This window comes from Psammomys obesus, unplaced genomic scaffold (assembly GCF_907164565.1).
Source record: "Psammomys obesus unplaced genomic scaffold, mPsaObe1.curated_primary_1811, whole genome shotgun sequence".
NCBI lineage: Eukaryota > Metazoa > Chordata > Mammalia > Rodentia > Muridae > Psammomys > Psammomys obesus.
This window is the reverse complement of record NW_026594083.1, coordinates 8612899-8628557: the sequence shown is the minus strand read 5'-3', so window position 1 is coordinate 8628557 and position 15659 is coordinate 8612899.

Sequence of the window (15659 nt, the reverse complement as noted above, 5' to 3'; positions counted from 1 at the left end):
AACAACAACATATTTCAGGTTGTCATAGATAAGGTAAACCTATAAAATGCTGATGAAATTAGCATTAATACAAAGGAGAGAGACACACCGCGGGAAAGGCCATAGTCAGTAAACGGGCAAAGTGGAAGTGGTTCTACTTGAGCAATATTGTGCTGGGACATATTTTTGCTAGTATTCCACTTCCTAGTGAACAATGTAATCCTTAAAGAAGGACAAACAATGTCCTGCACATAGTGTCTAACTTAGGCCACAGTCATGGCATAATTGTGAAATATAATAAAATTTCTAATTTTCAATAGTCTCAGCACATCAGAATGCCTAATGAGCAAGCTGTTTTATTTTCCTTGAGTTTGTAGGTTCCTTAATTGAGGAAGCATAAATTGCAGGGACAAGCATATGCTTCATCCCACCTCTCACATCTTATATTAAGCCACGAGCACTTCAGTCAGTTATAATCCCTTTTTATTTCATGACCAGATGCTGAATTTAAACAGGCAAGCCAAATAGTTGGCTAGCTGTTGGGGAATTAAATATTCATGAGCGTGCATTCACACAGTGCATGGCTGTATGCATTTTTCATCTATGCAGACCCTTAATGAATTATGGAATTTCTCTCTAGCTTACATTTAAAGAGAGGACTGATGCACAGTTTTTAGTTTTCATTTGCCAACGCAAACTGCTTTGATTGCAACAGTAATAATTTTAAGTGATTCTCTGTTTTATAATTCTGATATTTCATTCCAAGGCTTTGGCTCAGCAAGACCGTAGAGAAATAGAATTTAAGCCCCCAAACTGCAGTTTACTTACCAGTGAAAAATAAATTATCTTCATGTATATTTTATTTGATATCACCTCTATCATTTTGGTAGCAACCACTAATTTTTCCCAATGTCTGCATTATATACAATTTTAATTACCTGAATTCAGCACCATAGCACTTTATAGGATGAACTTATTCACCATTCTGTTAAAACTAAACAGAGCTCCTAAAGGGAGGAATATAGAAAGAAAAGAGGGAGGAAGGGTGCAACTGGGATACAAATTGACTAAATTTTGTGATTGTGAAGAAAATATTACAATAAAAAGTTATTATTTCTCGCAATAAATGTTGCCATTGGTTCAACACCTTTTTTTTTTTTTAAATTTTCCTACTACTTGTTGATGTATGTTTCTAAACTACTGTTTTCTCACATTGCCAAAGCATTTTTTAGTGCATAATGAACCATTTTTACTTTTTTGGCCTACATAGATTCATCTCAATTTTTAAAATAATTGAATGAGCATTAATAAAAAAATGCAACCATTAAAATCATGGCTTCCAAAATAAAGAAAATGTTATATAACATATATCTGATTCTATTAAATATTTGGACCTAAAGTGACAAAAAGATTATTAATCAAAAGAATGTTATGACTAACTCAAAATTAGATTTTCATAGTACTTTATTTCCTAAAATATCTGTTAAAGTTATGTAATTATTATATCTATCAAAAACATTTAATATCACTATCTAAAATATTTCTCAATATTTCAATATACAGCTGTATTAATATTTCAACAAGTATTTTGTGTTTATATAGTTATTGAAATTCAGATTCTTCCCCTGTGACCATATCATTCAGAATGGGATTCTTAATAGTTATTCCTAACACTTATATTTACAGAATGTTGCAATTTTAGAGGAGGAATCATGGATAGCATTAGAAACATTGTAGTCATAGTAATTGCCTCTATGTCATCCTTTGTTTAAAGAATGCCAACAAACACAGGAAAAAGAAAACCAGTCAAAAGTGAGAGCCTATTCTTAAAACTCCAACCTCTGGAGGCTCTCAGCCCAGAGTCAGCATAGGGCACATGTTGAGCTCATACACTCAATTAATTAGTTCATTTATTGTGATTAGTTAATTATCATTATTATTAAATGATTATGTATTTAAATTATATTAACTTCAATTACATTGAAATCATTAATATTTTAAATAAACTCAGCATTGTCTTATTATTGCCATGATATTTCTTATTTTCCACTCTGGGAACTAATTATAGTTGGAAATAGCACCCAAGCACTTGAAATCTATTTTTAGTATTCCATGTTAGATATGAGTCATCATTTTAATGTAATATTTCTCTTAAGAACTCTTCATATTTTAAGGAGCAAGTTTTATTTTTTTCTTAATCTTCATTTTTCAGAATATTCACCAACATTATAGATAAATATTAATGTACCTAAACAGGTGGCAAATATAATTTTCAAATGGTTTTATTAGTTGCATTATTTAGAGAACTGGAGTTTTTGTTTAGACAACATTGTGCTGGTATGGATATCAGCACTCCAGCGAACTATGGCAGATGTTAGAATCAGAACACCCAGAAGTAAATGGTGAACAAATATGTTATGTAATTATTTCCATCAGAATAATACTTTTTGGTTGGTTTGTATGAAAGTGGTCTTGAGGTCATAGACATTAGACCAGTGCATGTGTGAGCTTCTTTCCGTAGACTGATAATGCCAACCTCTATGTAGAAGAGTTTAAATTCAGAACATGGATGCTCTGGAAAGAGATTATATCCAAAGACCTTCTTGGTCTGTGTGATCTGGTTGCAATACAAACACGTCTTTAATCCAAGAAATAGAGGCAAGCAGATCTGAGTTCAAGACCACTCTGAATATTGCAAGTTCCAGGTAAAGAAAAGCTTAAGTCCATGCATGATGGTTCATGCCTTAGGTCCAAACAATAAAGTTAGGTTGTAGAAGAAAACACCCATGTTTGAAAGTGATGTCTAAATGAGTAGCAGAAAAGGTGACAAATGAGGGAAAGATTTGACAGAATAGGATATGCCCAACTTTCACAGTAACAGAGCTGAAAGGGAAGCTACATAAGGGAGCAGAGAGATTCAGTTTTATTGGGACATTAATAGAGAGGCAGGTTGCAGAGAGAGAAGTGAAGACTGAATAAGCCAGAGAATGATGAGCCATAATATTAGAGCAGATTACTGGAGTTACTTTGAGGCCAAACAGAGCAATTCAAGGGATGAGAGAGAAACCAGACTGAATAAATCACCTAGGAGAGGAGTTTGAGCCAGAACAGTTGACTTGAACCAGCCAGCTTTGAAATGAGAAAGAACAAGGTGAGCTTATTAAGCAGTAAGACTTAGAAGCTGAAAACATCATAGACCTAGGTGAGATTGTACTGAAGCTAGAAGCTTCCAGGACTAGGCCTCTGTTAACAGACAGAGGCAATAAGTCTCCAAAACAACTGAAACAGGCCAATAAAAGTTCTGTTTACATGTATGTCTCTGGGCATGTGCGCTTATGCCCACAGGGTGTGGTCTATCTATACTGACATCAGCTTGGATTACTGACAGTAACTGCTTTCCCAGCAGCTGTGTGTTGCTCAGCTCCCATCAGTCTACAACTCCTTCAATTCTCTTCAACTTCCTGGAACCATCAGCTTCCCTTCTCCTGGCATTAGAGCTTATATCTCACATTTTAACACTCGTGTATGTCATAGAACATCATTTGTAGATTTCCTAATTATTCTGTTCACAGTTTACAAAGTGTGCTACACCTTTTCTATGTTTAAAGGAGTATAATAAAGAAAATAGAGCTCAATCCACAGCATCGTGGCTATGAATGGCTTCCAGATCTCTTTACCTAATAAATTTCTCACCAAGAAGTTCATATTCTTCAGAGAACATTATCTTTCTAATCCCATATACTCAGAATAATGAGACACTGAAATCAACATTCAATTGCAAGAAAAACTTCATTTTCTCAAAACCCCATGTTGTTAACATTTTACTATAGGCTTTAAGTATTTGTGATCTATCTCTCCTCTCTTTCATTTTGTCTCTGTCTGTTTCCAAGTTTATTGCTATTTCTGTTCCTTCACTGAAACACTTTTGATAAAGGTGTTATCAATCTGCATTTTTCCTTTCCTTACCTTGTTTGGCTTTGTTTTGTGTTTTGTTTTGTTTGCCTCCCTTTCTTTGTGACATGGTCTTTTTATGTAATATTGGAACTTACTGTGCAGACCAGGGGGGCCAGGAATTCATAGAAATCTGCCTGCATCAGCCTCCAGAGTTCTGGGATCAAAACTGTGCTTGGTAAGACCTGGTTCACCTCCATTTTCAATGATATGTTTTAACATCAATTATGCTAAACAGAATAAAGAACTATAAAAATAACAAAAAACAGGCACATTTCTTGATCTTACTGTATTTTAAGAGCAAAGAACATGGAAAAATAATATAGATTCAATGTCATGATTTACTAGTGCCAAAACCTTGACATTTAAAGAACTCATTTATCATACAAAACAGAATTACCTAATGTTTGGTAGCAAAGTGATTAAACTCTAGTGTCTCTACAATCTGTAAGGTAAGACCTTTCTTTCTGACCTAAATGTAGGGCAATCAATAAACATGATGCCTAGAGACAGAGATCACTATACTTAAGTACCCTTTCCCATTTATGATGTCATTTATTCAAGGGAGCTTACTCTAATTTGCTAGATGAGCTCAGTTAACTTTATCTTTGAGTAGAGACAAAGAGTCAATTCTCCTTACCATGGAGAAAAATCAATTTATATTCATAGAACCAGATCTGCTAATAAAGTATTTTCTGCTCAGTACATGTCATGAGTTAAGTACTGTGTGGCATGTCCCTCATTAAGTGCCACCACCTTAAATGGCACTGAGGTGGGTAGTGATACTGGAAATCCTCCAGAACGCAAATGAAGGTGTATGTAACACACAACCTGAATCCCGTAGATACATCCAGCTTTGCTGAATCTATAAAAAGCTGATCCATATTATCTGATTCTTTTTTTAAAAAGTTGTTCAATGCCCATAGTTCCTAAACAGAGTTTTCTAAACTAAATTTTAAATGAGTTAAAGAAAAATTCAAGAATATATTTCTTTCAGTTTTGAAATTTTATTCATTGTCATAAATGCACATATGTTATTTTCAGAATTTTATTCTTGCTGGAAGATTAAAATCTATTCCTGAATTATTGTGGTGTATTTTTGTATTTATTTCATATGTAGTGTGTATTTTATAAATATGCATGGGTATTTATATGTCATTGAGGAGAGAGATAACCTGGTATTATTTGTTTTGCAGTGTATGTACTTTTTCTTTTTTCTTTCTTTCTTTTTTTTTTGTATTTTTTCACATTACTTAGATAATAGAGAATCTCTTCATGATATTTAGAGGGCCAGGAAAGAAAGAAGAGGCTGTGGCATAATAGAAACATTATACACTTTTCAGCCTTAAAGTCAGAGCAAATTAATCCAAAACTATTGTATTAAGTATGGATGATTTGCCATTCATGGTGGAACTAAAACAAAAAGTATCACTCTTAAGCAATTTGACCTGAAAAACAAAGCAAAATCCTTAGACTCAAAAGAGAAGAAAGGAAGAAAGCATTCGCTATGTTAGAACAGAACAGGTGCATAATTAAAGTATGAAGGAAGCCTGTCTGTGGTCTAAGAAAGTTAATGGAATGGCTACTTCAAATAGGTCAATGAGAGAGCTTAAAGCTCACATTAGAGGTTGAGGCACACATACGAAAAACCATCTAGAAATGTTTAAATAACACATCTTGTACAACCAGCTCAAAACAAGTGACATTTGGTCAGTAGGTGCCCATGTTAACTATGTCTTCTTATTAACTTCCTATATATTATTATAATGTTTCTATGTTCCAGAAACTTACAAAAATCATCTGAACTACCATATGTAGACTGTTACATTTAATAATCCACTCTTTCACTTCATTAGTATTTTCTACATTAACTAGCTAGTGACTTTATTGGTAAATGAGTGAATGTGTTGTAGAAGGAAAGAAGCAGTTGTTAATAATGAATGAAAGAATTCATCTAAGCTCCAGAAGACATTTTTTCAGAAATATTTACAACTACAGCATTTAGCTTTGCACTTTTTGATTCTTCAAACTGAACAGGTTATTTTAAATGATAAAACATTTCAACAAGAAAATACAGAAATTGAAATATCATTATATTATTCTCCTCTTCCCTTTCTTCCTGTCACCCTTTCCCGTGCACAGTGCACTCTCCTTCCTGGATTCCTTTGAAGTCCATGGCCTATTATGTTTAATTGTTAGAATTTGCAACAGAGGAATCTCTAATGGCCAAGAAACACGTAAAAAAAAAAAATGCTCAATGTCCTTAGCCATCAGGGAAATGCAAATCAAAAATAACTCTGAGATTCTATCTTAAACCCATCAGAAAGGCTAAGATTAAAAAAAAAAAACACCTCAAATAACAGCACATGCTAGAGAGGATGTAGAGTAAGGGGATACCAAACCACCCACAAAATCTTTGACCTAAAATTTGCTCTGCCATCAAGATGTGTAAGGATAAAGATGGAGCAGAGATTGAAGTTAGAGCCAAACTAGGACTGGGTCAAATTGAGACTTACCTCATGGGAGACACTGGTAATGACACCCTGCTACGCTTGCAGACAAGAGACGGGCATAACTAGCTGAGGCTAGCTCTGAGAGTGTTTAAGAAGACTTGGGGGAAGGCTAGAGGGACCTGGAGGAGACACGAACTCCACAAGTAGACCACCAGAGTCAACCAACAGAGAACCATGGGGGCTCACAGAGACTGAACCACCAACCAAAGAGCACACACTGATTGAGCTGCTATAGATATGTAGCAGATGGGCAGCTTGATCTTCATGTTGATCCCCTAACAAGTAGAGGGAGACTTGTCTCAAACAAGTACTGTTTCCTGCTTTTGGATCACTTTCCTCTAGCTGGGCTGCCTTGATGGGTGCAAGTGGAAAAGGATGTGCTAGGTCTTGATGTGACATGATGTGCTTAGGGGGGTCTTTGGGGCTTCCTTTTTCTTGAGAAAAGGGGAAAGGGTAAAGGGACACAGATTGCAAGGACAGGACAGGGAGGAGTGGAAGGAGGGGGCTGTAATAGGGATGTAAAGTGAAAAAAAAAAAGAGTAAACCTAGGCCATCATCATTGTAGATGTCCTTGCTATTCCTATATGGGCCTATATATCCTGCCAGAATGTTTCTTTTCTATTTTTTGTCACTTCTAGTATCAGTTTACAAAATGTGTATGCGCTTCATGTGTATATCACAGTTTCAAGTTTTTTTTTTTTTCCAAATAACCTGAAAAGTTAAGATTTAAACCCATAGTTTGATTTCTTGTGGAAATGTGGCTGAGGGGACTGTACAACACGTCATTCATTATCACTTCTGTAAAACCCCACAGGCCAGAGAGGAGACAAACAGTCAAGAAAATAAACAAGAAATTTAGATTAACAATTGCAGAAAAGCTTATTCAATTTAAAGGAACACCATGCCTTTAATCTATGACCCATATAAATTTTATTACTGTCTTCCTCAACCTTTTCATTTACATCTTCAGTGAGCTAAGATCCATCATGGATATTTTCGTCCTCACGTACACTTAGTAAAAGTATTTGGAACATCGTCTTTGTTTATTTGGTTATTGTTGAAAATCTATCATATACGATTAATATGTTTTTATCAAAATTACCACTATTCTTTCTCCAACTCTTTATCAATCTCCTGTCACCCTTTCTTTTTCTACCCCAGTCTCATGTACTCTTTTTGAAATCCACCCTGGCCACATGGTTTGGCCATAATGTTTATTGGAAAACATTACTATAAGCTTAGTTCTCAGGTGTCTAACTTTAACCCAATTTGTATCTGTGTCTCATTGAGGCTTTTAGATTCTTGGTTAATTTTATATGAACTCTTCAAGTCATCTGTGACTAAGAACTCCAGAAGTGGCTGGTTAACTTTTCTTTAAAGTAAGTTCTTGCAGAGGGAGTTAATAGCAATATCACTTGAAGATAAGTTCCTCAAGAATTTAAAAAAAAAAAAAAAACAGAGGTGACAGTGTGGAACCAGGTGGTGAGAGGATGTTCACGGCACAAATAGATGGCCCTGTACCCATATACATTGTGTCAGATGCCTTTATACTGAAAATCTATGGGACTCCTGAACACACACACACACACACACACACACACACACACACACACACACACACACACACATTCTCTCTGTCTCCTTCTCCCTCTCTCTGACAATGTATAAAAATATAGTTGAAAGCTTTTAGGATTTAATGACTTATAGTTTTACTCAAGTAGGTTCTTTCTGTTACTGATACGTGCATGTTCTCTTTCTTAAATAAAACAATATAGTTGCTGAGCCATCAGAGTATAGATTCATGGACACTGTCATTCTTCAGGAATGATTTTTTTTTTCACCCAGAGGCTAGCAAGTCTCCCTGTCTCACAGCATTTTAGATATGCCTTTCAGTATTTTGATATCTGAAAGTTCTTTATTATCACACCAGTCTTTAAACCTTTCCTAACATGTTGCCACTAACCTGTCAATTAGATAATTTTATATCTGACATCTGTGACCACTCCTCACTATTTGTTTTCTGTTTGGTAATTTATTAGCAGCACTCTTGAAGGTCCAGGGTTCCTTATTGAAGGACAATATATAGATATTGTCCATGAAAATATTTTCTAACTTATACATTTTAAGATATATGCACAGATATTACCCATTGTTATATTTGTGAGACATACTCTTCTTTATACCAATACACTGATCACATTTCAATCTTTCTTACATCTATGTATTTGTAATTGTTTTCCTAGTCAGTATTGTTTTCCCTAGTCAGTACATCTAAGTGAATTTATTTTTAAATTTCATTTCATAAAGATTTTTTGTTTCTTTCCACCATTGTTAATATATATTCTCATAATATTCAAAACATTTAAATCCCTTCAGGACATAGCATATAGCATATTGTTTTATAGTTATTTCTGACCTTTTCTTATGTCATTTAGTAGATTATAAATTCCATGCTAACACTGCCAAGTATTAAATTTGGTTATAATTCTTGGGGCTTCCAAGACAAATGCTTGCCTTAATGAATCTAAAATGTTTGAGCAAAAGTTGGAAATAATATAGGTATTTAATTCACAGCAATATTTTTAAATACTACTAAAATATATTAAACTAATTTTTCAATTTCGTGCTAAAGATCCTTCAAGTTGGCTACTGGGTAATTTGTTAAATACTCATTAAATTACATTGAATTGGAAACAGATCATGCAGACAAGTAATGCACATAGATGCATCAAGTCCATAGTCAATGTAATGGGATAAGACTGCCCTTAATATGTAAAATGTCTAGGGCTGGTCCAAGACCTTATTACTCTGTATGTTACATAATAGAAAACAAATGACACCAGACTTTAAAATAGGAAGATTTCCTGCAATGTCCTCCTCTGTGTCCTTAGGAAGGCTGCGCCTCCCTCTGGGTGGGTGGGTGCAGGGAGATCAAAGAGCCAGCCACTGAGTTCATGTCAGAGCCAGTCCCTGTATCCCTTACTAGGGCATCTACTTGGATAATGAGCTGCCATGGGCTATGTCTGAGCAGGGGTTCTAGGTTATATCCATGGTTGTATCCATGGCCCTTGTTTGGAGAATCAGTTTCAGAAAAGACCCCTGTGTCCAGATATGATGAGACCTGATAAGCTAGGGTCAGATGGAAGAGGAGGAGGACCTCCCCTCTCAGTGGACTTAGACAGAGACATGGAAGAGATGAGGGAGGGAGGGTAAGATTGGGGTGGAATGAGGGAGGAGGCTAGAGCTAGGATACAAAGTAAATAAACTGTAATTATTACAAAAATAAAAATTTAATTTAAAAATAGGAAAATTGTCATTGGTTTGTAGAGGAAGAATATCTACTAACTGCAGAAACTTTCAAGAGCAGAGGTTTTTATTCAGTGGTCATATAATTATGAATCAGAAAAAAAAAGATCAGAAAGAACGAAACTATGAAAATAAGCTAAACATCTGTTTCTTGCACTGTGGGTGAAAGACTATGGAGCCATAACACTTGAGAGGTTTCTTGAAGTAGGAACATATCCACAGCTACAGAACTGTAAGGCAAAGTAGCCTAAGTGGTAGAAAGAGGAGGATATATGACTTCCAAGAAGAGGCCAAGAATATTTTTGTACTTTGGCTCTTACTCTCAGTTTGATTGTATGAAGCTTAAGAGGAAATCAGGGTTTGTTATGTCTTTTTCTCCCAGCACCAAGTTTCTGGAATAATGATTCATTAGATTCGAAATATATCCACAAGTACCTAAGACAAATAGCTAGGATGTTCCCTGACCTGCTCATAACTTAAAATAACCCGTCTACATCCTGCCATGTAGCTGTTTACCTCCGCTCATGTACCATGTGTGTAGGTAAGCACATCACATCATCACATCATCACTACATCACATCATGCTGGCTGAATCTCCTGTGCTTTATCTTGGAATCCTTTCTGTATGCTGGATGTCCCACCTTTTGTCTTACCTCGTTCATAGGCCAAAGTTTTGTTCTTGTATTTTTTTATTATTATTTATTTTTTGATAAGCAATGCTTCCATACAGACACAAGAAACTTCTTCTACAAGGATTCTCTTATTTAAAGGGTCCATGTGGATACTATGATAAGAACAGATGAAAGAGAAAAGAAACAAAGGGAGTATTCATATCTAAGGAATTGTGTCGAAAGTGGTAAATATAACATTAAGTTGGAGCAAGCAGGGAGTAGTTGGGGGTAATAAATAGTGAGATTCTGTTAAGTATTCACAAAATGGAAAGGAAGATAGTATTTGGAATGGGAGAGGAAGGATTCAGTAATGACTGCAACATATTTATAGGGAGAAAATGAAAATAAAATGGAATTTTGATAAACTGAAGAAGTGAAGAAATGATGCAGTGATGAGGAGCTAAAACATGTCTGACTTGCTTATGATGCAGTGCTAAGGTGATATGAAGTAGATATCTGAGTGACATACCATGGATGTGCTTAGGCTTTGGGATTACTTTAGTAGTGAGTACACAGGGTAGAAAGCCTCTAAATAACATCAGTATCATGAAAGTATTGAGAAATGGGAGAGGTACTAGTAAAATCTTTCCTAGAGGACTTAGGTTATATGGTCAAAACCAGACCAAACTCTCAAGAAAAAATATGGGAAAAGATTACCCAAGTAATGAGACTCAGTACCTCCCACCAAAAAATTTAAAAAAAAAGTACAGTTTACAAGAAATTGCTTGACCTTTTAATTTTGTATTTATCTTTAAAATGCATGTGGAATTATTTAAAAGCCAATAAAAACATTTTATAGTAATTCAAGCTCCATATATTTGTTTATTTTATTAAAACTAAAACAGGTTGGCATAATTGTTTTTCTTAATTATGATATTTTGGGTTTTTCTGTACCAACACTCACTTTCTCCCAGGCCCATGTTGCCAGTAAGATAGGCAAGAGTCGTGGTCTCCATACTGCTAGGAATCTCTGCAGTCACTGACTAGACCAAAATTGGCACGAAAAACAATACAAGAAGGCCTGCTTCTGCACAGCCTTGAAGGCATATTATTTTTAAAGGTGCTTCTCATACAAAGGGAATATTGCTGGAAAAAGTAGGGTGTAAAGCTAAACAGCCAAATTCTGCAATCAGGATATATCAAGACGGAGTTCACCTAGAATGGCAAGAAGAATAACAGCTTCTGTGTCCAACGATGGTTGATTAAAATTCATTGAGGAAAACAATGAAGTTCTGTGTGCTGGGTGTGGTGGAAATAGCCATACTACAGTTGATAGTCCTGGATATCCACTTCAAGGAGCTAATGTGTCCCTTTTGACCCTGTACAAATGCAAGAAGAAAAGACTGCAATTATAAAATTTGACAATGCAAACACAGTTACAAATATTCTTATTTTGAATAAAAAGGGCTATTTTAGACATGAAAACTTTAAAAATTAGCTCATAAAAACTACATCTGAAGAAATTTTTGTTGTTTTACAAAACCTGTATTTCTAACAAAATTTCAAAGAGAGTGTCCATTAAATATTCAGGACTTGTCATGCCAGTATTATTACTTAACATTTCAGGAAATCCTCCAACATTCAAAGTACTTTCGGTTCTATTTTTTTTTTTCAGTTTTGAATCTTGAAAGTCCTATTATATAGTATTCTGTTCTCTATAAATCAAGCAAACTAGCACATGTCATTTATGATGACAGTAAAATTGAGGAAATTGTTCTAATGCTTTCTTGGTATAGATTAGCACCTTAAGATTCTATAAATTCTAAAAATTGTGTCAATTATATGTCTTTTTAAATAACTGTAAAACTATAATAACCCCCAAAGTACAACCATTCACTTAGAAAATAGAACACACACATATATAGGGAGAGAGAAACCTATCTATTATCTATCTATTTCTCATCTATATCTTTATATATAGAGAGAGAGAGTGAAAGAGAGAGACAGAGACAGAGAGAGAGAGAGAGCAGGAGGCCCGTTTGCTCACAGATAAGCAAATGGATATATTTAACCTGACTTTTACCTAGAGACCTGGGTTTAAAAATTGCTAATAGTTTGTTGATTTGTGCTATTTGTAGGACAAGGCCAAACCTGAATCTCCAGACTATTATGCTTATCCAAAATTCTTCCTCCTCAGACATTTACCTTGAGTATTGTTGCTTGGTCAATAGAAACCACCCTATGGGAGATATCACATGTACTTTAAAAGAGTCTTGGTGACCACTGGGCTATCTGTAAGACTAGCCACACTTGTGTCCAACAGACTTCTATATTATTCTTAGTTATTCACCTGTTATGAGCACTTTTTTCTTGAAAATTATTCCTTGGGAAATTGGACCTATTTTTATGGAAAAGGTCATATGCACTTTGAAAAGTTTTAATGCAATATTCTCTTAAAAAATTTTTGAACACAAGGAATTGAGTTAGAATCTTTTTTTTTTTCTGAAATTATGATGTGCTTAAGTGTGTCTAAAATAGACTCCCCAGTTTCTATTCTAGAATTTTTAACCAACAACTAATATCTCAACACTGGCTGTTAAGGAATCTTGAACTGGATTTCCTTTTTGCCTCACATGGATCATTACTCTGCCAACACTGGTGTTTATAGAGACCATATGTGTGTCTGTGTGTGTGTGTGTGTGTGTGTGTGTGTGTGTGGTGTGTTTATATGCGTATGTTTGTATGTCACACATATTTTGAAATGAAGACAATCATCACTTCATGGTATACATATCTGATATTTTATACTAAAAGAACATAGTCTTAGAAATATTTACATGTTTTTGAAGATAGTTTTCATCCACAGATATTATCTGTTACAATTTGCAATCAAAATTATAACTTGCTTAAAAATATGTCAGTTACATGTTTCAATCATCATGTGCCTAATTCTTCTTCATATAAAAGTTAAACCATTTTAGTCAACTATCAATCATCACATCTCTTCCTGTTTGACAAATTGCCTGAGGTTTCCAGTGATAACCACCTTGGCTAATTATGACTCTTCAGGTTATTCTGTCTGTAATGAGGTTGCATTTTCCTATCAATACACTGAAAACCTTTTCTGATAATTCAAGCTGTTTTCTTCCAATGATTTTTATGTTGGCCATTGGGAAAGAAAGTGTCGTTATTCAATAGAACCCTGCTAAGTTACCACATTTCCATAGCTGAACATCTTAACAAGACATAATTAAACATACACATCTGTTCTTCATTAATATGACAGGTTTTTGAAATATCAAGATACTGAAATATCAAACATATGTAGAAAACATTTATTATATTAACAATAAAAGTGAAAGTTAATGGTGAACCAATAAATATTGCATCACCCTTTGGTGCTGCCTATATTTAGCTCTTTATAATGCAGTTGTATCTCTTGAGATATTCATTCAATTAAGCTGTGTTTGTGGTTAAATGACTGGAGGATATAATCTAGAATCTAGCCAGAAAAAAAAATTATTGCAGACTGACAAATATTTTACAGGATGTATTACCTACTTTGGAAAACTTCACCTGTTTGAAAGGCTTATACAGTTCAAATTAATCATTATATCATCACTGTATACAGTATTCCTCCCTCCTCACGGAGTCACTCTGATCTTGCTATTTTATTTGCTTATTTTAATTTCAGAAGTGGAAATGTATCCTGCCCACACTATGATACAAACCCTATCCCTCCTTCCTAACACTGACTCTTTGAAATGAAACCCCAACTCTAAACAGGTATTCGCTTACAAGGATAGCATAAGCTATTTTCATGTAGTATCCCATGTTTCGGTCTTGTATGGTGGTGCTTGATCTTGATTGTGACCTTACTTATTTAGAATCTCATAAGCTGTTTACCTCTTGTGAAAGCATTTGGACTGAGAAGGTTTAACTGAGACGGAATAAATCACTTAGAGTGTGCGATGGTGCCATCCCACGGGCAAAGCGAATGAAAAGAAGAAAGTTGACTGTAGCACCCATATTCTGTGATTCTAGACAAAATAAACACCTTTTTAACCAGTTTCTATCATGTGTTTTGTCATAGCAACAGAAAAATTAATTAATACAGATATCACATCTTTGTTTTTATTTTGAAAACTGGCTACATTTTTTTTTCTTTTACAATAGAAGCGGAAATCTTTAAACATGGTGCAGCTCATTAATTTGGAATACCAAATTTTCTGTGTAACACAGTCCCATGGGCAGGCGAGTATTTTTGTTAACTTCACACAGAGTCTTTTGGGAGGAAGAAACCTAACAGAAAAATTCCTTCACAAGATACGTTTGTAACCAAGTCTGTTGAACATCACACTTATCATTCATGTGGAAAGACACAGACAACTGTGACAGGTTCCATTCTTAGAAAGGTGGTGTTGAGTTGTTTAAGACAACATGCTATAAAAATCAAACCAGTAAAATGCGAAAGATGTATATGATCTGAACACAGAAGAAGACAATGCAGCCACCCCTGATGAGACCTGATAGACTAGGATCAGAGGGAAGGGGAGAAAGACCTCCCTTATCAGTGGACTGGGAGAGAGACAGGAGTGGGGAAGAGAGAGGATGGGATTGGGAGGAGAAGAGGGCGGGAGGTACAGGCAGGATACAAAATGAATAAACTGTAATTAATAAAAATAAAAATAATTATAAAAAAATCAAGCCAGTAAGCTGCACTACTCTATTTGTTATGCAATAGTTACTGTGTTCTTGCCCTCATTTCCCTCAATAAAATTTTCTTAGTTGTTGTTTTGTTTTGTTTAAGTTAAAACATTTCAAATGGTTTAATATGTTTTTCAAGATATTACTTCCACTTTATCCACTAGTCACAAAACTTAACAGAAAAGCTAGCTAAGAATTCTCTCATATAGCAACTGAGGATTATAAATTCTCCACCAGGCTCTAACCACCTTCTTAGTGATTCCAACAAATATTTGAATTTTAGTATATGTATATCGGTAGCAAGCACTCCAATATCTTTGAAAAAAACATGCCTTGATTTATGACTATCTTTGTTCTGTTATATAAGAAGTTCATGAAATTGTTGCCTCATTTGAAGAAGGAATGTTGAGTCACCTAAATCCGTGTTCCCGGAACATGGTTACTAATAGTTGGCTCAAGAATAAACTATCATTTATTTTCTTCCAAAAAAAAAAAAAAAATTTTCTTAGTTAGTTGTTTTCTTTATTTTTTCTTTTTCTTTTCCTTTTCTTTCTTTCTTTCTTTCTTTCTTTCTTTCTTTCTTTCTTTCTTT